The 23,031-nt window shown below is 30.9% G+C and overlaps 1 pseudogene; it reads right to left on the bottom strand.

Moving 5' to 3' along the window:
* Positions 1 to 4,192: 4,192 nt before the first annotated feature.
* Positions 4,193 to 22,200, bottom strand: LOC124935132 (annotated as a pseudogene).
* Between the last annotated feature and the right edge of the window lie 831 nt (positions 22,201 to 23,031).

The following is a 23,031-nucleotide window of genomic DNA, read 5'->3' as shown; positions in this document are numbered from 1 at the left end:
AGGGTACAACTCCTGGTATACTTTTTTGAGTAAGTGGTAATATACTTTTTTGAGTAAGTGGTAATATACATTCTTGAGTTAGGTATATAAGTAGTGGTATCTTTTCTTGAGTAAGTGGTGACTTCTCTACTACAGAGACACACAATGGTGACATAGTGCGACCCGAAATCAACTGTGATAAATATGTGCTCACATCCTGATCTTGATCAATAACAAGTGAGGGAGGAATTGTGATTCGCGGAACATCATACTTGACTTGAAGCACTAAATCATATGTAGATTTTTGCACGTTAAGTCTATCATAAAGGATATCAACTAATTCGGAAAACGTAATATTTTAGGGTAAATCCAAAGTTTTGATTGAAGTTGCATGAAAATACATTATACCATCAGCAACAAATTTCCACTCTTCATTATAGAAAAAGAATACTTCATCTACAATAGAAAACATGAATGGATAAATAATACTATTGAAGTCATACAATTATTCATTAAATATGTTGTCTTCACGAGACGATCGTTCCCTTCACGAGATGATCTTGCCCTTCCCGAGACGATCATTCCCTTTGCGAGACAATCGTGCCCTTCATGAGACGATCGTTCTCATCGCGAAAAGGGAAGGCACATCGCGAAAAGGGAAGACCCGTCGCGAAAAGGGAAGGGTCATCGCGAAAAGGGAAGGCCATTCGTGAAGGAATGTTCCTTCGTGAGAAGCCCCATCGCGAGAATCACATGAATCTTCCTTAAAACGGAACTGAATCAGAGCATCACCATCTGCAAACATCATCATCGATAAGTTGAACTCATCTGCATGCATTTAAATAAACAATAAGAAAAAACTGATCTAGAGTACCAGTTTCCACAGTGCTCATGCTCGTGCTCGTCGTGCTCATAGTGGTGTCCGTCGAAGATCGTCGTCATTTAGAGAGAAGGAGGAGAAGAGCGGGAAGAGAGAATGAGGAGAAGAAGAGAAATGAATAAAAGAGGCCAAAGTTATATTAAATAGTAAGGGTATTTTGAACTTTTTACACATTTTTCTATCGCGTGACGATCCTCCCATCGCGTTACATGATTGGGGTATTTTCGTCAAAAAATATAAAGTGTTACCAACGCAATTAAAATTATGCGTTTGTCAATAGCGTATTTAAGGCCCTTTTAGGGTCATTTGGTCAAATTTCCCAAATATATCCCGTTCAATCCATTGATGATAATTACTAATTAAATAATTTTTGTCTTCTATTATATTATAGGTTAGCTATTGGAGAGGAATTTATATATATATATATATATATATATATATATATATATATATATATATATATATATATATATATATATATATATATATATATATATATATATATAATTATTGAACTAATTTCTTTATATTGATTTTGAATATAATATCATTGTTTTAACAGGAAATTATTGTTGAAAGAAAATAAAAGACGTGAAAAAATAAATGATGTTTATTATATCTAGACAGTGTTAGAAACGTTAGTGGCAATTGATGTATTCTCTCACAAACTCAAAATAATAAAATTTAAAAGAAAGAGAAATATATTTATTTTATTTCATTACAACTATTTTATTTTTAATAGGATAAAATATTCTTAAACTTCTAAACTTACACAATTTTTAAATTTTAGGATTAATTTTTATTAAGAAATGTATTAAACATAAATATAATAACTCTATTATAAAATGAACTTTTAAACTAACAACTCTTCCATTACTTAATTAATTTTATTTTAACATAGAGATTTTCAACTTTGGAATTTGTTCATTTGACTAAGTAGTTAAGAAGAAAATTATGCTTCCTATAGAGTTAGAGATCGCTTCAAAAACATTTGAACTATATGCTATCTCTTTTGAGTTAGTCTATTGAATATGTTTTCGAAATTGTCAGTTGTGTCTCGAACAGCATCTTCAACAATAGTGGGTTTAATCTGCAATTGATGAAGAGTCTCTTTGATCTTTACATGTGGCCAATATCATGCAATAGCTATTTGAGAGAATTTACTAAATTAATCAAATTAATGCTTGAAATAAAAGAAGGTAGTGTCATGGGTTAATTTGAAGAACTATATAAAATTCCATCTATTATTGTTTGGTATCTATTGGAAACCTATGTTTTGGACATCTTTCTTTTAAAATTATATATATTTTTAATTTTTATTTTATTGGCAGCCTAGCATAGCCAAAACAAATCAAATATTTATTATTGAATTGACAGTATTGTATTGACCAACTTGTGGAGCTATTATAATTGTTAAAATCAAAAATATAAGATATGAAAAGGAGATATAATTAGGTGCAAAATTTTGAATTCCATGATGATGAAAATGGTACATGATAATGTATTTATGTGTGATAGGATTTTTTTGAGTTTGTTTAAATTTTTTATTTTTTCCTTCATATAGTTTAATATGAATTAAAGGTAGAAAGGTTAATTTATAAAATGTCGGTTTGTTGCCCATGTGTATATCTTTTATAAAATGTCGGTTTAATGTTTTGTAATGCGTATCAATCAAAATCGTTTTGGTTGTTGTTTGGTAGAGGCGATCATTTCATAATTTTATTTCTTTGTGAGTATCAAACACCTTTCATTGTTATTCTTCTTGTATTTCTTAGGTTATACATGTATGTTTTGAGTTGTCTTTGTTGTATAGTTAAGGGATTTTGTCCAAACCGGACTCAATCATTAAAGTTGTTTACAATTGAGAATTAAATTTGGGTTATTTGGAAACATATTTTCATGTGATTTTCTTCATTACCTGAATATATCTATTAATAGTATTATAAGCTCAAAATATCTCCTGTATTATACAGTTAATTTCCCTTTCAATAAAATGTGTTACATTAATGTGTAAGGATTCCATGAGTATGATACTCAGCTTTATTCATTTGTTGCATAACAGGTTATTTATTCTTTATTTGTCATTTAATTAATTTCGTGCTAATTGATATGTGTGATGTGTTTTTCGTAGATTGTTACTTGATGTTGCAACTTTGTTATACTTTGTTAGTTCATTAATTCTTCATTCATAATTTATATTTTGGAATAATAGTAAATTTACCTGTTAACTAGGGGAATTTGAGGAAATGACCCTAATAACAGGCCTAAATATCTTAGGTGTGAGCGCATAATTTAAATAGCGATGGTGACCCTTTTTTTTTCTGACGAAAATGTCCCTATTGCGTCATGCATCCTCTAGTTGCGTGACGCACCTGAGTGCATTGTGACAATTCCACAATGCCCTTGCTATATAATTAGAAAATTTTCAGTTTTTTTCATTTATTTCTTCCTTATTCTCTCTCTTCACTTCCCCTTCTCTCATTCTCCTCTTTCTCTCTAAAAAGACGACGACCCCCGACGACGACTCTCGACGAAGACGTCAGAATCCCAACGAATGAAGGATGTCCGCTGCTACTGGTATGCTTACTTCTTCCTTTATTTCTTTTTTTGAACGCATTGTTTGTTAAGGTTTAGAGATTAGGGATTGATTAGGTAAATGTCATCGTTGCGGCGGAATCTGGGTGCGTCTCGTGAATGCGAGTACGTCACGCAGGTGCGTCACGCAGGTGCGTAACGCGACCAGACCATTTATAGTTAATACTTGCATTTCATTATTACGGTTGTGTCTCTCGATTGATAGTATCATTTTTTTTTCAATTGCAGTTGAAGTATTTGCTGACGTATTTGTTGTGTATAATGGAGAGTGGAAAATTGCAGCCGATAGTACTAGGTCTTTCTGTGCAAAATCATGAATACTGAACATTCATTCACATTCAAGAAAATGATTTGGAAAGAAAATAACAGAATAACCTTATAAGAGAGGAGTTATGGTACTGAAAGATTAAAATGATTTATGCTCTATGCGTTTGTCTCTATTCGGAAGAGAGGTTTTTGTACAGGATGATAATATTTTGACCTTATTGGCATCTAACCCCTTGTTTTGTGGTTTGTTTTGGTTTATTTTTCTCATCCCTCCAATTGTCTTATATTAAAAGCACAAAATTTATCAAATTTTCATAGGAGTTACATTTTTATTTAAATTTATGAAAATAAATTCAATAAGGTCAAAAGGAAGACATATATTGACATTATGTGAAAAAATTACAGAATGTAAAAAAAATTAAATTAATGACAACCAAATAATAAGCTGGATAAGAAGATGTTAAAAAATGGCAGATCCAAATCAATGATAATACATATTTAAAATATAAATATTTCACATAAAAATCCAATGAATCATGTTCTACACTATCATCACAAGCCCCTTTACATATAGGTTGGTTTGGATTCCCACTTCCCTTATGTGTATATATATATTCTCACCTGAAGTCAATTACAATATATATAATAATAATAATCAAGAAAAAAAGAATGTATTAGAAAATCTGTAACAATGCAGAAATTCTTAAGCCTGCAAGAAGAATCAATTCATTCTCCTTTCCATTCTATCAAATCTTTCCTTTGTACACATAAAGTCGATGTCTGTGCATCTGATTCGGCGTCATTCACAACGCCTCTGCACCTTTCAGCACCACAGTAGCACGCTAATTGCTTGCCTTTGGAGAAGAATCTGCAATTTCAGGCAATGTACATATATAAAATTTGTGCAATTTTAGGAAATATAAAAAAAAAGTGCAAAAAGACTTCAAATTGAAAACCTATAGTCATATGACAATTCTTCCAATTGCTTAAGATCTCTTTTTGCATATATGATTATATGTTGATCACCATTTGTATTTATAACTATTGAATAGCAATTAGGCTGCAAAACAAAATATGCATGTAAAATATACAACTTAACCAAACAAGATTCAATATAATTAAGTTTTGATTACTTACATCACATGAGTGGTTAATTAAATGTGCCACGCTTCCGGTTCTGGTGGCATCAATAACCCGTTCATTATCAATACGGAACATGTAAGTTCCAGCTCCCTACCAAAGAAAGTGACATCATCAGTGCATAACTGAGTATGCTAGACAAAAATGGTGATACATATCTAAAATGAATTGATACAAAGTTTGAACTTACCGCTAGAGAGTTGTATATCAAATGTTCTTTTCGGTCTACTATGGAAGGTCTTACAATGTCTCCAGTATATTCGATTACCTACAACATTAAATGTTAAATGTAAGGAGAAGACAACGCATGACTAGAATGAAAAAAAAGGTTTAGAAGGAGGGAAAACTACCATGTCTCCAGCTCTATGTGGCAGTTTCGTGAAAATGTCATATCCATGTATTCTAGATATACCTGGATCAGAACAAAACAAAGAAAATGAGATATACACAACTTATATAAACAAACAAATTTAGTGAATAGGAAACAGAAGTTCTTACCAAATGCCAGTCTCTTTTTAAAAGTTTGGCTCATGTATATGTACTTCTTAGCCATGGAACAAATTTTTCCGGGAGAATTAAGCTGCGATGAATTCAATTTTTTGAGGTTGATTGCACTTGAAACCAAAGAGTTGGGAAAGATTTCATGTTGGCTGTATCTAGAGACTAAGTACAGTCTATTCTCTACATATGATCGTTTCAACGATGCAGCAGCCAGCACTTCAGGTTCTTTCCTACCTCTCCTTCCAAGTCAATTGTATGGTTCTGTCAAGAAAAAAAGATCAAATCTACAATTTAATGTGACAAGCATGTGAAAGAACTTGTAAGAATATAACAGCAAATAAAAGTTTGGTTCATAAAAATATATTCATAAAATTACCATTTAAGTTTTATTATTAAATATGTATCTTTTCTAAAAGAGGAAAAATAGGTATCTTGTGCTACCAACATTCAGTTGACTAGTAGTATTGAATTTCACTAATACGGGATAATGGATAAAGAGCATATTTAATCATTTGTGCATTCCAATTGATATTTAAGAAACAGAAGTTGATTGCAGCACAGTTAATTTTCCTCATCTATGGGGCACAGTGGAAAACATAAATTAAATTTGTGTACTAAACATACCAGTGCGAGCACAACCAGAAGAATTGATCGGGGAGTATAATCCAACTAGCTGGTATAGGGAGTATAATTTGTGACGCAACGCAACTGCGTGACGCAACCAACCTGAGAGTCCATCAACAGTCGTATACAAATCAACCAACCAACCAACCTGCATTCAACGAATCGGGGCGAATCAATGTCGTTCTATAAAGGAAATAAACACAAACAATCATATGTAAACGAAATCAACACAAAATATAAACGAATATAATGGAAATTTTATCTTTGACCGTCGTCGTTCGCCGTTGGAGCCGCAGTTCGCCGTTGGAAGTTCTTCGTCGCTCTACGCCAATGAATATAGTGGAATGGTGCCTCTTCGATTTGTTCTTCGCCGATGAAAAGAAGAGAAAGTCTTCTCCGCCATTAGGGTTTACGGTGGAGAAGACCTAGATGAGAGAGAAAATGAATCAAAAAAAAAATTGTGACTTTATAGGGTTTCGGGTGCGTCACGCAACTCCACACTATACGCATATAAAAAAAGAGTATAATTGTCATTAAAAAAAGAGGGTCACCAGCGCTATAAAAATTATGCCCCACACTATACACATTTAGACCTGTTATTAGGGTCATTCCCTCAAATTTTCCTGTTTATAACTTGGTTCAAGATTTCAAATTTACTTTTGAACTATTTTTTTTTTATTCCTATTAATTTCACAGAATGTGTCATATTTATTCTGTTAACAAAAAATAATAATAATAATAATAACTTTATTAAAAAAAAAAAATCAGTTTTACTTGTACACTAGGATATCATGTATACATATTTAAGTATTTTTTTTCAGTTAAAATCCACACCTCCTTTCTATTTAGCTTTAAAAATTAAATGGAAAAATAATGCATCCAACCATGGGCAGCCAAATGGAGAATTTGTTGCCAAACAGCTACTCAAACTCATTAAATCAGAAAAAATTCTTGTTTTAAATATATATCACATACTTTAAATTAATTATTATATTATGAAACAAATAGTAATAATAAAATATTTTTAAATAATTATTTGTTTGTATATATAGTTTTCATAAAATAAAATTAATAATTAAGTTTGTATATTTATTTTTCATAAAATTGTAATTTTAAATCAAATATTTTTAAATAATATTTTTTTTTAATGTTTTAACAAGATTAAAAAATTTTATTATATAAAATTTTATTCAGAATATATTTTATTTTGAATAAGTAATAAAATATTTACTAAATAAATATGGTAAATAATAATAATTTGTCATCAAATAATTTGAATCAATAATCATTTTTAATGAAATTAACAATTTTAATTTAACCCCGGAAAAACTCTTTTTTATTCAGGTTTTGCGAAAAAAAGTTGAGGTTCGAAAATTTTTAATCTCGGTTTGCGTGTCAAAATTTTCTTTTAAAATAAAATATTATTTTTAAAAGATTTTCAATGACTCATGACAACTTTTAAAATTAATTAAAAATGATTAATTTTAGGGTTTAATTTTAAATAATTTGGAAATTTACGATAATTAAATCACAATTTAATTTTTAGAAATCCTTTAATTTTAAATTAATTATGTTTTAAACATAATTAAATTAAGATATTATTTATTTTGAAAAAAAGTCATTAATTGATTTTTATAAATCAATAAAAGTTGGCATACATATATAAACGTATTGGCCAAAAATTCTTTTAGTTCGTAGTTTGATGATACTCAGGAAAGAGCTTTCGCGCTTCATCTTCCATACCCGTTTTAAAAATTGTCTCTATTTATAAAGTTGGATTTTGAAAATCGGTTGTATAACGTTTTATTTTATCGATTATTCTTCCGGTCCAATGAATGCATACAGTTTGTGCATTATTTAAATATTGAAATAACAATATTTAAATGTTGATACATGTTTATGATGATCTCTTAGGGAGAAAATACTTGAAGAATATCAGTCATTTTTAAAGGCATTAGAGTTTAGAAATAAACACCAAACAAATTTTTATAAAAATATTATTTTGTGGAAAACATTCCAAAAATATTTTGAAAACATTTTTTTAATTTTTATGGAATTTTAGAAAATGGTTTGGGGCTTCAAAAGTACAAAAAATAATTTTGGATTTTGAAAATTGGAACCAAATAGGCCTTAGGACCGGAATCATAAGCCTTGGGTTCGTTTTTGTTGGTCGGGATCAAAAGACCATTGGTCTAGGTCGAGGCTCGGGATTTTCGGTCAAAGTGCCAAAGTCCCTCGGTCGAGTTGCTAAGGACTCTCGGTCCTTGGTTTAAATCCTCGATTTTGGTGTATAAACCATCTGTCCTAGGTTAGCTATGGCCTAAGCTCATCGGTCCTATGTTCAGGGATCCTCGGTCAGGGTCAAGATTCATCGGTCCTAGGTTTGTTTTCTCGGTTGAACCTCTCGGTCCTAAGTGGAAGTCATCAGTCCTAGGTTCAGGAGTGCTCGTTCCTAAGTCTGACCTCTCGACCGGATGTAAAAATCATCAGTTGGACCTTGTAGACATTGACATTTTATACCCCAAATAATAAATAAATATAATACTTATATATCATATTAATAAAGTCATAAAAAATAACTAATTTGAAAATTGGACATTCTTGAGCTCTTTTCGATTGGATCCAGGGGCAATTTTTCAAACAAACAAGTCTTTGAAAATTTAGACCCTTTGTGATATCCGAGCCGAAAAATCGTAAATTTTGAGTATAATATTAATTTTTGTATTTTTTTCAGAATAACGCTACTGCAGCTAAAAGAAGAAAAATAAAAACGAACAACTCGAACGACACGTTACGACACGAATGACACATCACATCACGTCACAAACTGCACGTCACGACACGAACTGAACGTCGCGCCACAAACGACACATCATAGCATGAAAATTCTGGAGGGAAACTGAAATTCTGAAGGGAAAAAAGGCTAGCTGTAATGTATTCAGAAAGGCGATTTTTTTGATTTTTTAGAGAGAGATTCCGATCAGTTGGAGAAGGGCTAAGAGCACGAAGTAAACCAGGGCATTTTCCGGTCATCTCCTTTAAGAACTTTGCTAGAAAATCTTCGAATCTTCATTTTTCTACTTTGAGCTTCGATCTCTCCACTTGTAAAGCTTGAATGTACTGTAAATTAAGTATCCAAATTGAATTCATACTTTAACTTAAACTTTAAACTAGGTTTTGAGGTTGAACTTGCATTTTCTACATTTTCATTGATAATCGATGATTTTCTACCTTATTGTCTAATGTTATTACTTAAATCTAACATATAGATGATGTGTGAACTGTTGGAATTAAGCTAATTCCATTAATGAATGGAAATAAGATTGTAAATAAATAAAATCAAATAAAATTCACACAAATTCAAACGTGAATTAACGGTGAATTTAATCCAAATTATAAATAAATATTAATTGTTTAATTAATATTTAATGCCTAATTAGAAAATTAAAGCATAATGTTAGGATAAACATTTAGCTTTAATTGGCCTATTGGCTAACGTATGGACTCTTCAATTAGCTAGCATTAGCATTGAATGTCTAACATTGCAATTCTGCAAATCAACGTATAGGCTGATGTTAATTAGTTATGGATTAATTAATAAATGAATGAGCAATATTTATTGCTAATAAACGTTTGGATGGTTTTATTTACAGGTTTAATTCTCAGCAATATATATACCCATTCATTATTTCATTTTACAAATACTTCATCATTTCATTCTTTCTCACTCTAGAATTCCAAAAGCCATCTTCTTATTTTTTGAGTGTTCTTTGAGTTCTTCGCTCGATATTTTCCGTTGAAACCCGGTGATAGTTCAGGTACGCTGATCAAGTTCGACGAGTAGTGATTTCAGTGCAGAATCACTACTGGATTCGTTGTACCCTGGGAGACAGCCATCTACGATAAGCTCCAGCACAAACGGGAGACGATGGAACTGTTTTAAGGGAAATGTGTCTAACACATGCCTCGAATCAACATTTTATCTGGTGATTTCGTTCTTGTAATATTGTATTTATTTAATTTATTTGTAACATCATTTTATATATATTTTCTGTTATTTTTCAAGACAAGATTTCTAACAATCTTAAAACAGTTTCTTTGTGCTAAGCTATTTAAGAGCTTGCGCCATCGAATATTTTTTTTTATCTTTGATGTTTCAGAAATACGAGTCGCGGTGTTGCGAAAGAGATGATGTTCATTTCGAAAAAATAAAAAAGATTCATCTTAAGGAATCAACAAATAAAGATAAGTCTTTATTGCATATAAATATGTTTGATTATTAACACATATGTTTTTATGCTGTTAAAGCTTAGTTTTATAAGCTAATATATTTTGATATGAAAATTTTCTCAAGAAACATTAATTTGTATATTCATTATACAAATGTTATATAGAAAATAATTTAGAACACAATAATTTAATTTGTTCTAGTCTTATTTAAAGATTTGTTTGGTCATTAAAATTATTAATAATAATGAATGAAAATAAGAAAGTAACTAATATGTTAGCTTTCAATTTTTATAAAATTTATGGTGTTAAAATTAATTATAATTGAAACATATGGTTTCAGTTTGAAAATAATTAATTATAATATATAGCTTCTTTTTAATTAAGCAATATAATTAATAAGAATATGGTAGGATGATTTAATAAATAAAGAGAGATATCTTTATTTATACATTGTTTTATATATTACATTTTATTATGGTAATAAGTTATGGTTTTAAATGTGTATATATTCATTGTTTGACAGAGTTTAAGTTAAAAGAAGAGAAAATTAAGTTTCTCTAAAAAGAAGACAAAATGTCGTAAATAGTAATATAACATTGAAAGGGTGCATTGGCGCAGTGGTTCAAAGTTTAGACGCAATGATGCGTGGAGGGATGTGTTCGAATCCAGCTGATGAGATGATTTCTTTTGTAGAAATCAGATTTGTTAAAATGACAGTGGTCATTGATGTTAAAAACCATTCCAATTTCTTGTGTATAAATTATGAGTTGAATGGGGGTAGTCAATGATTTCTTTATAGAAATTGGACTAGCTAAAATGACTTTAGTCGTCATTGATATTGAAACCATTCAAACTTCTTGTGTAGAAATTATGAGATGAATGGGATAGTCAATGATTTCTTTGTAGAAATTAGACTTGTTAAAGGTATTGATGTTGAAACCATTCCAATTTCTTGTAGAAATTATGAGATGAATGGATAGTCAATGATTTCTTGGTAGAAATCAGACTCCTTAAAATGACTCTATCCATTGATGTTGGAGATGAATGGTGTAGTTAATGATTTCTTTATAAAATTCAGACTTGAGTCTTGATGTGAAAATCATTATAATTTTCTTGTGTAAAAATTATGAGATTAATAGGTTGATGATGATTTTTATAATATATATATATATATATATATAATATGAATGTTGAAATCATTATAATTTCTTATATAGAAATTATGAAATGAATTGGGTATCCTGACGATTTCTTATGTGGAAATTTAATTTGTCAAAATAATGTTGTCATTAATATTTTGAGACATTTTAATTTCTTGAGATTAAATAAGTTGTTTGTTTTAGAACTTATTCTAATCATTCATTTAAAGAGACACGACTATGGAAATTAGTCTCGGTGAGAATAATCTACTCAGATTTATTTTGAGCATGCATAGTCGTTTCACGTCGATTATTGTTCAAAACATGGCAATGTAAGTGCTTCGATTAAGATATGAAATATATTTGTAGTTATATTTAATTTGATTATGTGCTAATTGATTATTAATATAAATCATGCATATTAGCTAATAATATGATGGTTCATGTTATTCATAATAAGTATGATTATCTAGAAATTTATATATATATATATAAATTAAGATTTATTTTCTATCTATTTTTATTTTAATAGATAATTTTGAAATTTGTCACAAATCATGTGTTCTTTGATTGACAAAGATTTGTTAAAGAATGTTAAAGGTCATCTAATTAATTAAGAAACGAATAATTGATGACATGAATATTTATTTTTATAATTAGTTAGTTTTATATTCGATTAAAGATAAATGATCAACATTCTAATTAAGTGTAATAATTAATATTCTAAATAATTGTCATGTATTTTTTAAACGTATTTTTAATGATAAATGAAATTATATATATATTTGTTTAATAATATATAACATATTATTTATTTGATTACGTTTCTATGTTATTGACTATATATATTATAGTTGTTTTGTTGTGGTGACAAAAATTCATGAAGCAATAATATATAATAACATATATATGGATATATTAAATTTGGTATAATATAATATATTTGATATACATTGTTTAATTGTATCATAAAGATTTATTGGATTTGATATTTTGAAATCAAATAATTACAAGAAAAGTCTTGTTTGATTTGAGAATAATGTGGCAAACGTGCCAATATTGCGGGATGCAAACGTGCAATCGAAAATAAATGTTTAAACGGCTTCGGTCAAAGATGCTTGAAACATTATGATTTCTTTTGTAGAAATCATGTGATATGGTGAATATTTATTTGATTAAATATTCTAATTTCTTTTATAGAAATTAAGTGTTGAAATAAATATTTTAATTGATTAAATATTTTAATTTCTTATGTAGAGATTATGTGAAGAATGATTTATATATGAATAAACATTCTAATCTCTTGTATAGAAATTATATTTTATTCAATTAAATATTTATGATATAGTTATCTTATTTATTGTATGATAAGTATAACAAAAGAAATTTGTAAAAGAATTGTGTGACAATTTCTTGATTATAAAATTATTGATTTAAATCATATAAGTGTGTGATTTAAAAAATGGTACCAACACGAATGTGGGGGCAAATATTTTTATTGATTATAACACAAAAATAATTGTGTATATTATGATAAATAAAAAGATAATTTATTGTTAGAGAAATCTGTTCTCTATAAAAGATAAAGTTGCGCAACTTTACAAAAAGAAAGAAAATAACAAGAAAATTTATTGTTTATATTTGCTGAGTTGGTGTTCAAATCGATATTTTAGATTTGAGGATTTTGAAATCAAGAAACGTGTCATATTTTGACATTATTTTCATAAAATTTTGAAGAACCAATGTCTTCAAAAGAATTTTATGAAATAAATGAAAAAAAAAGTTTATAAAGTCTTGATATGACTTATAACAAATTTTATAATAATGATATGAAAAATTTGATCATACTTTTATTAAAAAGTGGATGTGACAATTATATATATCATGAAGACAATGAAAATTATTTCATTACGTGTCTTTTGTACGATATTTTTATCGTTGAAAATTACGATAAAAATGATTAAATCCATAAAGGATATGAATTGCACTAAACGAAATATCATGTTGTTATCAAATGATATATTGATATTATTAAATGAAAGACTCTACGTCTTAAAGTAAATATGTTTACACTTAGAAGTGCAATCTACGTATGGAAATCTTCTAAGAAACTTATGATGGATAGATTAAACGTTATAATCTATATTTTTGACTTATGTCAAAAAATAAAATATTTTTATGTAAAATATATAATTGTTTACACGAATGCATAATAGTTCAAAGACATTTTGTCTACTAGTTAGCCAGGTAAACAATATTTTCATAAAAAATTAAATGATAAGCATGTACGAATGATTATGCTTCTTATTAGAAGATGTTCCAAGGTTAACTAAGAATGTACCAACATAAATTTCTAATTATTGTGATAGTAATTGAAAATTGGACAAGCTTAGAGTCAGTGACAAGTCTAGACATACACGTCTTAGACATAATGTCATTAGACTATACTCTCTAATGAAGTTATCAAATTTGACTATGTAAGTCAAAGATAACATTGTGGATCCACTAATCAGATTATTGAATAGAGAGATAGTTTGAAGTCTTTTGAGACATTAGCCTACTATAAGTTGGTATGAAGGAAAACCCAACCTATGCAGACTGGAGATCCCAAGAACTAGGTTCAATGGGACAACCTAATTGTACTGACTTGGAAAGTTATTGTTGAGGATTAATCCTATAACGAAACAATAATATTTTGACGAGGATAAGTATATCACTTTTAATGATTCTTTGTGAACAAAGAGATCACCTATGTGAGGGAGAAGTGGGGCCGCTTCGAAAGAATTGCACGGCTCAATTCTAGACCCCCTCACAGAACCAGGCGCGTGTTCCATGGCCAAAATGGACACAACCATGAGAGCTTGACATGTATTAGGGAGAATTCTATGTGAAAGTGTGTAATCATTTACACAAAAGGCAGAATAGTTCAAGGACATCGAGTCTACTAATCAGCTAGTAAAGTTATATGCTTTCACAAGGGAAGGTTCAAAGGGTTACACCTACCTATCCTATGTAGAATTCAACTGTTGAACCTTTCACCGGGTTAATCTTTCAATTTCCATTAATGTGGGGGATTGTTGGAATTAAGCTAATTCCATTAATGAATGGAAATAAGATTGTAAATAAATAAAATCAAATAAAATTCACACAAATTCAAACGTGAATTAACGGTGAATTTAATCCAAATTATAATTAAATATTAATTGTTTAATTAATATTTAATGCCTAATTAGAAAATTAAAGTATAATGTTAGGATAAACATTTAGCTTTAATTGGCCTATTGGCTAACGTATGGACTCTTCAATTAGCTAGCATTAGCATTGAATGTCTAACATTGCATTTCTGCAAATCAACGTATAGGCTGATGTTAATTAGTTATGGATTAATTAATAAATGAATGAGCAATATTTATTGCTAATAAATGTTTGGATGGTTTTATTTACAGGTTTAATTCTCAGCAATATATACCCATTCATTATTTCATTTTACAAATACTTCATCATTTCATTCTTTCTCACTCTAGAATTCCAAAAGCCATCTTCTTATTTTTTGAGTGTTCTTTGAGTTCTTCGCTCGATATTTTCCGTTGAAACCCGGTGATAGTTCAGGTACGCTGATCAAGTTCGACGAGTAGTGATTTCAGTGCAGAATCACTACTGGATTCGTTGTACCCTGGGAGACAGCCATCTACGATAAGCTCCAGCACAAACGGGAGACGATAGAACTGTTTTAAGGGAAATGTGTCTAACACATGCCTCGAATCAACATTTTATCTGGTGATTTCGTTCTTGTAATATTGTATTTTTTTAATTTATTTGTAACATCATTTTATATATATTTTCTGTTATTTTTCAAGACAAGATTTCTAACAATAACTAATGCAACAAAGTAGAGCGTCTAAGATAACTTAAATCAAAATCACCTAAAATTTACCTAAAAACTGAAAATCTGATTTCGTTTGGTTATGGCTTCCTGTCATGAATTGTGATTGTCTACATCTTCTAATATGTATAAATAATAGATTAGAATTGGATTTACATAACTATGTTTGAATTTGATGAATTTCATAAAAACTTTGCTTAATCCTTTGAAACTAAGTTCTAGAATTGGCTAAGATGATTTTTAATGAGCCTTGATGATAGTCTGTGGTTTAGAAACATTTTAGGTCTTAGTTGGAGGTTGCTGGAAGTGTCAAATATAAACCTAGAAGACAGGAACTCAGAAATCAAGTTTCTTATTTCTTCTTTTGGTATGTTACTGTTTGATCGGCGTGGCTCTTCCTCTATTGATATTTGTGTCGTGAACTTATGTAGGATTGAAGACAAGTTCAACGTGGTTCCATAACACTTGGAATTACTAGATTTGGTGAAGAATTCACGAAGATATCTTCATTTGATTTTCATCCTACAAACTGGCGAAAAAAACTGAAGAACATCTAGTGTTTTTAGAAATTCTATTTTCTGGTTATGTTTTCTTTGTCAAAAATTTCCTATGTCCAGTGTGAATTGAAGTCACGGATTGGTTCCTCTTGCTGAATTCTATCTGATATCAACCCTTGCATATGTTTTGAACTTTAAAAAATAATCTGCGTTTCGATAACCCAACTAAGGCTGGGACCGTGACTTGTTTGAAGAATAGCGAATTCTACGATGTGAGTTAGAGTTGGGGAGCTCAATCAATCTCGTAGCCTGCATCACAGAGGATCCATAGCCTCTAACTTTGTTCAATTTCGTTAAGAATTGAACAAGATATCTCCTTGACTAAGCTTTCAGAAGATGTTTTGTTTTGTTGAAGAACAACATACTCCTATTCTCCTGTTCCTTTGCTAAGATTTGAGATTTGATCCAAGGGCCACAGTTCTTCCAAGTGTCCTTTTATTTTATTCTTTTATAATTCATTTAATTATTTTAAAATACCAAATAAATCTTTTAAAATTCTAAAAAATTATAAATAATTCAAATAAATATCTTGTTATTTAATATATTTTTCTAAATTATTTTTTCGAGATTTTTCTTCATTTATTTCATTTGTTTTAATTATTTTAAATTCGTTTAATTAAATAAATTATTAGAAATTCCTAAAAAAATTATTATTGACTAAAATAAATATTTTTTTCATAAAATATTTTTCTGAATCATTCTCGTGTTTTCTGTACACTCTTTTAATCTTTAAAATTCATTGGCGAAGAGTTCTATAAATCTAAAGTTAAAAGGAAAATCTTAGGATGATTCATCTAACTAATTGAATCCTAATTATCGCTTGTTTGGATTTCTCCATTCTTATATACTATATCTCCAAGGTATGATTTCACCTTAGCTTTATTCGTCATCTATTTATTATTTAGAATTTGACAGGATATCCTAAAACATGGTTTCCTGGATGAAACATTTGATTCCCACAAACTATAACCTCTCCCAAGATTGATTAGATAATTAAACTTTTCAAAAATAATTAAATGTAATATTTTCACAGTTTTAAACTAGCCAACTGTTACGTAGTAGAGACCATCTATTGGGATGAGTGTGCTGGACATATCGCTAATGCATTTCTAGCACATCACCAAGCACTAGACCTTTCAAAACGAATCTCTTTATTTCTTTCCTAATTTCTTTAACAAGTGAATTAGGTGGAGACTCTTAATTGAGCCAGTTATGTTTTGTATTAGTGAATCCTAATTCGATTCCTCATCTCATTTTCGAGTAAGACTGCCCTCGGAAGGGTGGTGTTCTCACTATTTTTGCGAAATTTGAGAGGAAGGTAAGCTAAGAGATTTAATAATATAAAATCGACAAATTTTAATTTCATAAAGTTTTCGAGAGAATCCGGGTTAAGCTTATTATCCAAACCCCTCATCCCTGCTCCAAGACTAGAGTGGGTGGTAAGATATAAAGCTGGTTAATTACGGTGTTCGACGACTCTTAAGGGCAGAGCAAATCTACTTAACACTATAGTATCAACGGTTTTCCAAAACTGGAGCCCTTTTAAAAGACGGGTCTCCTTTTCTCGAAACCAAAAGGCGTTTAGCCGATGATTTTCAAAAAAAAAAATTGGTCCTGAAAAGAACTATTTCGGGACTGTACAAAAAACTAGCGACTCTGCAGAGGATCTTTGATGCTTAACTTGAAACAAACGGTTGGCTACTATTTAAAACTGTGAATATTTATATTGTTTTAAAAAAATCTAATCAGCAAGGTACATAACCTAATCATTATATATGAATTTTGAGTTTTTATCTTGCTTTTGTGTTATGTGGGATAATTAAATCCAACTGAAGCCCATCGCCCATCGCTTCTGTATTTGAAAAGACTGTACGAAGGAAAAGAACACATGTTTTCCCCTTTTACATTCTATTGAAATTATATGTTGAGATCACCTCTGAGTGATGACCAATTGGAAAAGTAACAGATCAAAATGAAACAGAAAGGTGTCCGAGGATGAAGCAGGAGCAACCGAAGACAAAGTTGAGGACAAATCTCATGTACATGCTCTTACATGGTTAAGTGTTAACCTTGGGCATATGAGCTAATAGTTTATAACCTAATTAGGCCTAGGCTAGAGAGTTGGTTAGGTAAATGTAGTCCTTAATTTCTTTTTAATTTTATATTGATTTATGTTTCGTTTTGAGATGAACACTTGATACATGACTCTGTTTTGATTATCCTTAATCAAAATATACATGCTATCTATCTTACGTTATTATTCATGATATGCATGTTTCTTTTTTTATTATCCTCAATCAAAATATACATGTTATCTATCTTAGTTATCATCCATGATATGTATGTCTCAGTTTTGGTTATCCTCAATCAAAATACACAGGCTATCTATCTCATGTTCTTATCCATTTTATGTATGTCTCTATTTTGGTTATTCTCAATGGTATATCTTGAGTGTACAGCTTCATACAATTGGACTCTGTCGGGTTTCCATCGGGTTTCTTCCCTTACATTTTGATTGATTTCTTTTTTGACTCTATAGGTTTAAAATTAAACAATAGATTTTCATCTCTTTTAAAATGATTCTTCCCTTAGCCGTGTTTTAATTTTGTTTCAAGCGTTGTTTTACTCTTTCGCTCAAAAGACTCGTGCAAGGGATCCCAAGATAGGGAGATTTATCAAAAAAAACCTGTTATGACGACTGAATTCTCAAGCCCAAAGAATGATTCACTTAATACTGAGATGTCTAAAATGAAGGCAATGTTCGAGAAAATGATGGGGCAGATGGCCTCGCTTTCAAATGTTGTACATGTTATGAAGACCAGTAAGGATGTCTTCAATCAGACACTACATCAGACGCCGATGCCTAATCCAAATGCTGAAATATATCCGAATCTAAAACCTGTTATTTAACTAAAGACAGTAAAAGCACCATCGGTCTAGGAGTCTGAACTAAAGTATGAATAAGAGGAGGACACTTGGGTAGGCGAGTCAGATGAGTCGTCTGATGAAGATTTGATTAGAATCCCTCTTATTAAGTTGGCCGCTGGCGAAAACACTCGTCCCAAATTGCATAAGGCTCCTCTGACACATGCTCAAACCTCTGAATATGATCGAATGACTAAACGCCTAAAAGTGACCCAGAAAGAAATGTGCAGGAATTTGCGGTACAAGCTTCAGGATTTGATCGATCAATGTATTATTCCTAAGCCCAATGTGACTTCCAATGCTCTGCCGAATTATGGGATTAATCTGATTTCAATAGAATATGAAGTGCTGGACCCAAGGTGTTTACTGGACTTGATTCATGATGAACCAGCTGAAGATATTTTTGAAGTATGAGTTATTGAGCCAGGCCATGTGTGGGAAGATTTGCTCCCAAAGACTGAAAATAAGAAAGAATCCTGGCCATGGTCTAATGGCAAGGAGGTAAGGGAAGAAACCCAAGTGGTCATGAGTCAAAATTCAAGTGTTCATAGCTGGGAAACCTTATTGTCCGATCAAGATATACGAGCGAATGATGACAACATCAACAGTACTCGTTCTGGAGCAGATTGCCGAGCATCTTTTATTAAAGCTTTAGAGAAAGACAAACAACGTGAGGAGGACCACATTGTAGAAGCTAGAAGAAATTTATAAAGATGGTTAAAATAATGATGCCACCACAGAGTATTCTTAATCAACTCAAGAAGACCGATGTTAATGTTTCAATTTGGGAAATACTCATGTATTCACTTGATCATAAACAGGTTGTTCTAGATGAGCTTTCAAAAATCCAAATTCCACTTGAATTGGTGGCAATGGTTACAAACGAACAAGCCTGCATGATGATATCTTTTGATGACAATGATCTTCCAGACTATGGACCAAGTCATGCCAAAACTCTATATATTTCTATTAGCATCAACAACAAGGTAGTCCGATGACCTTGATTGATAATGGATCAGCGTTGAACATCTGTCCATGGAGGACATTGGAAAAGGTTGGCATTCCAAAAGGAGCAAATATTATACCCATCTGATTTATGTGTGAGAGGCTTTGATAGCTCTCGAAGAGAAATCATGGGACATTTAAAAGTGTCCATCAAGGTAACTGGTGTCAATTTCAAAATTAACTTTTGTGTCATTGACATGCAACCCTCTTACAATCTTATCCTCCAAAGACCTTGGCTGCATCAAGCCAAGGTGGTAGCCTCAACTTTACACCATAAACTGCGCTTTAAATATCAAGGAAATGTGATAACAGTGAATGACGAGCCTTGCACGCTAACGTCTACATCCAAATGCTTTATTGCTCATGAAGTGGAACTAAATGGCTTTGAAGTCTATCTAGGGCCAATCAAACCTCTCAGGAACGACATTAATACTGAAAAGAAAATAGAAGCTGAGTGTAGTAATTCCATGTTGTTTCATTATAATAGTGAACAGAACAAACTTTTCAATTGAGACCCCATTCAGTTCAACACAGCGTCTTTGCATAATAATCATCGATGGATAGAGATTCTTCGTCTTCCAATGTGGAAGAAGTTCGAGAGAACCTAATCGATTCTAATGAGAGACAATCTCAAAGTAAGTCACCAAAGAATTCGACCTTCCAAATCGACTAGTTCATGGATCCAATTTGGTCCACTCAACAATGTTTAGGATTCGTCAGGGGAGGCTTCCACCACCACGGCAACAATAGTTTAAGGTTTAGTTGGATCGGGTTGGGGGCAACTGGGAGATGCTACGAGCTAGATCAGATGAAATATCTCAAGATTGTGATACGATGAAGAGATTATTTAGGGTTTTCAATGGTGAATTAGTGAAAAAGATGAGAGAAGAGATTCATACCAAGAACAAGATGAGAATAAATATGTTGAGTTACTACTCTTCAATTGCAAATTATATAGTTGAGATCCTTTTAAAATTTATATTATATATATATATATATATATATTAAAATTTTAAATGAATTTTCAAATTTTACATTAATATGATGATTACAAATTTACATTAAATATATTAATTAATTAGTTATATCAACACTCAACTACCCACTCCAGCACAGCATGCCATCTTTAATTTAATTTATATTCCCCATGACTCTTAATTTTTCATTTCTTTAATAACAAATATTTTTCCTCTACATTCATTTCTTATTTCAAGGTTAGCATCTTTTATCTTTATTTTGTTTCAAAATTTTCTCTAATTTTTAATGAACTTCTCTCTAATTCTTATTGAAATTCATGTATGTATATTGTTCAACTTCTATAATATAACTATACAAGTAAGTAATATTTTTATATGAGTTTTTAATATTTAATATTTAATATATTTAAAAAATAATAAATAAAAATTCATATTTTAATCGGGTAATGGGGTACCCGTTGGATATCGGATACCCGGCGAATTGGAGATGGGGATAAAAATAGATATACCCATCAGTTTCGGGGTCGGGGATGAGTAATAAAATAAAAATCATGTTCGAGGATGGGTAATTCACTACTCGACGGGTAGGGTACTCATTGTCATCTCTAAGAAGAGATGATAAAAATTGGAAAAATGAATTAAGTATGTAGCGCATAAACACACTTAACCATTTAACCAGACGCATAACTTGTTACCTGACGGACTCGAACCCAGGACCTTTGGGTTAGTATTCACCTCTTATTGCCTCTAGTCTAGAAGATAGGATTAAATAGGACAACGAATTAAGTATGTAGCCTGCAAACACACTTAATCATCGCCGCATGACGGGTCCGAATCCCGGAACTTAGGATTAGTATTCACCTCTTATTGCCGCCGACTATCTTTTAATTAACATTCATAATAATATCCTCTCCGAATGTAAATCAGAAGACTCAACCTACATTTCCTTGAAATCATAACTCTCCTTCCCACTACCACCCTAAAGGTGATGATGAAATAGTAGTAGTAAATGATCCTTCTTTATGATGGTTTTCGTTGGAACTTGCCTTTCCTTTACTGATTCGAATAGTCTTGCGTTTCAAATCTTCCACTTTATTTGTTTTTATAGAACCAACTGAAGGAGTATTAATGACTTCATGAGGAGCAAACGTAGGGGAAGTTGTTTTTGTTGTTTCTTTCGACCTCTTGCCTTTTGAAGATCCCAATTTATTAGTCTCACTATCAGAGAAGACGTAATCTTTATTTGGGTTGTTATTTCATTTGAAACAAGGACTGGAATAGCATTTGAGCTCTCATTTGATTTATCGGAAGTAGGTTCTTCAACCGTGGTAATAGGAACCAGTGCATTAATATCAAAATGTACCACTTCAACTTGTAATCCAGGAGATTGGAGTTTCATCTTGACAACATTCTCAACACTAACATTATGAATATCTTCAATTTGTTCAATATTTTCAATTGCATCATTGCATGATTTGATAGATTTTCCAGAAGGCATTCTATCTAGTGTTAAAAGTAATGACAGATCAATATGAATAGTACATTTGGCAGAAAGAGATATTCTTAATACTTAGTATTTGACGAATTGTCCCTCATGATACTGAGATAGTGGATCATGTGACCACATATCTGCCAATTCTGTGTAATGAACTTTGCCATAGAGATTGAGACTTATCTCACCAAACACTTCTCCAACTCCTGAAAGATTTCTAGATATCCTTCCACCAATAATATGATCTTTACATATATGAGAAACCACATTTCTCTTCAATACCCGATTCGGGTCATCAATAGTTGTAGCTTTATGGCTCCTTATTCCATCAGCATTGTATAGTGGATGCATTACCAAATGTAATCGTCTCCTCACCTTATTAACAATCAAAATATAACCAGATACCGCTTTGCCAACATAATAGCGCTTCTCAAAGTCCTTGAGTTTAGAAAGTTCATATGCACTATCTAGAATATGAAGACGGGCATTCACATTGTGATATACCCTTAATCAAATTCATTCACTATCAACCTTGTTCACAAAACCAATGAAATTTTGACCAACTGAATAATTAAAACATTCTGGATTTAACTGAGCAGTCATTTCTCCAGCACCAGCAAGTCCAGACTTTCTAGGAAAAACACAAATTATCACCCCATTCTTAAGAGTATTGGACCAAAACTCCTCTATATGTGAGAAACCCATTGCAATTATACTATTTGTGATGTAAGTCAGGTCTAAATCAAATCCTCCTTCCTAATATTTTCTAATGTTTTGGAAAACAACATGATGAGCTTTGACATGCACACTTCACTACATTTTTTGAGAAATCCCCCA

The sequence above is a fragment of the Impatiens glandulifera genome, chromosome 4 (genome assembly GCF_907164915.1).
Source record: "Impatiens glandulifera chromosome 4, dImpGla2.1, whole genome shotgun sequence".
Classification (NCBI taxonomy): Eukaryota; Viridiplantae; Streptophyta; class Magnoliopsida; order Ericales; family Balsaminaceae; genus Impatiens; species Impatiens glandulifera.
Note: the sequence above shows the minus strand (reverse complement) of the source record. Positions and strands in the feature narration are given on the sequence as shown.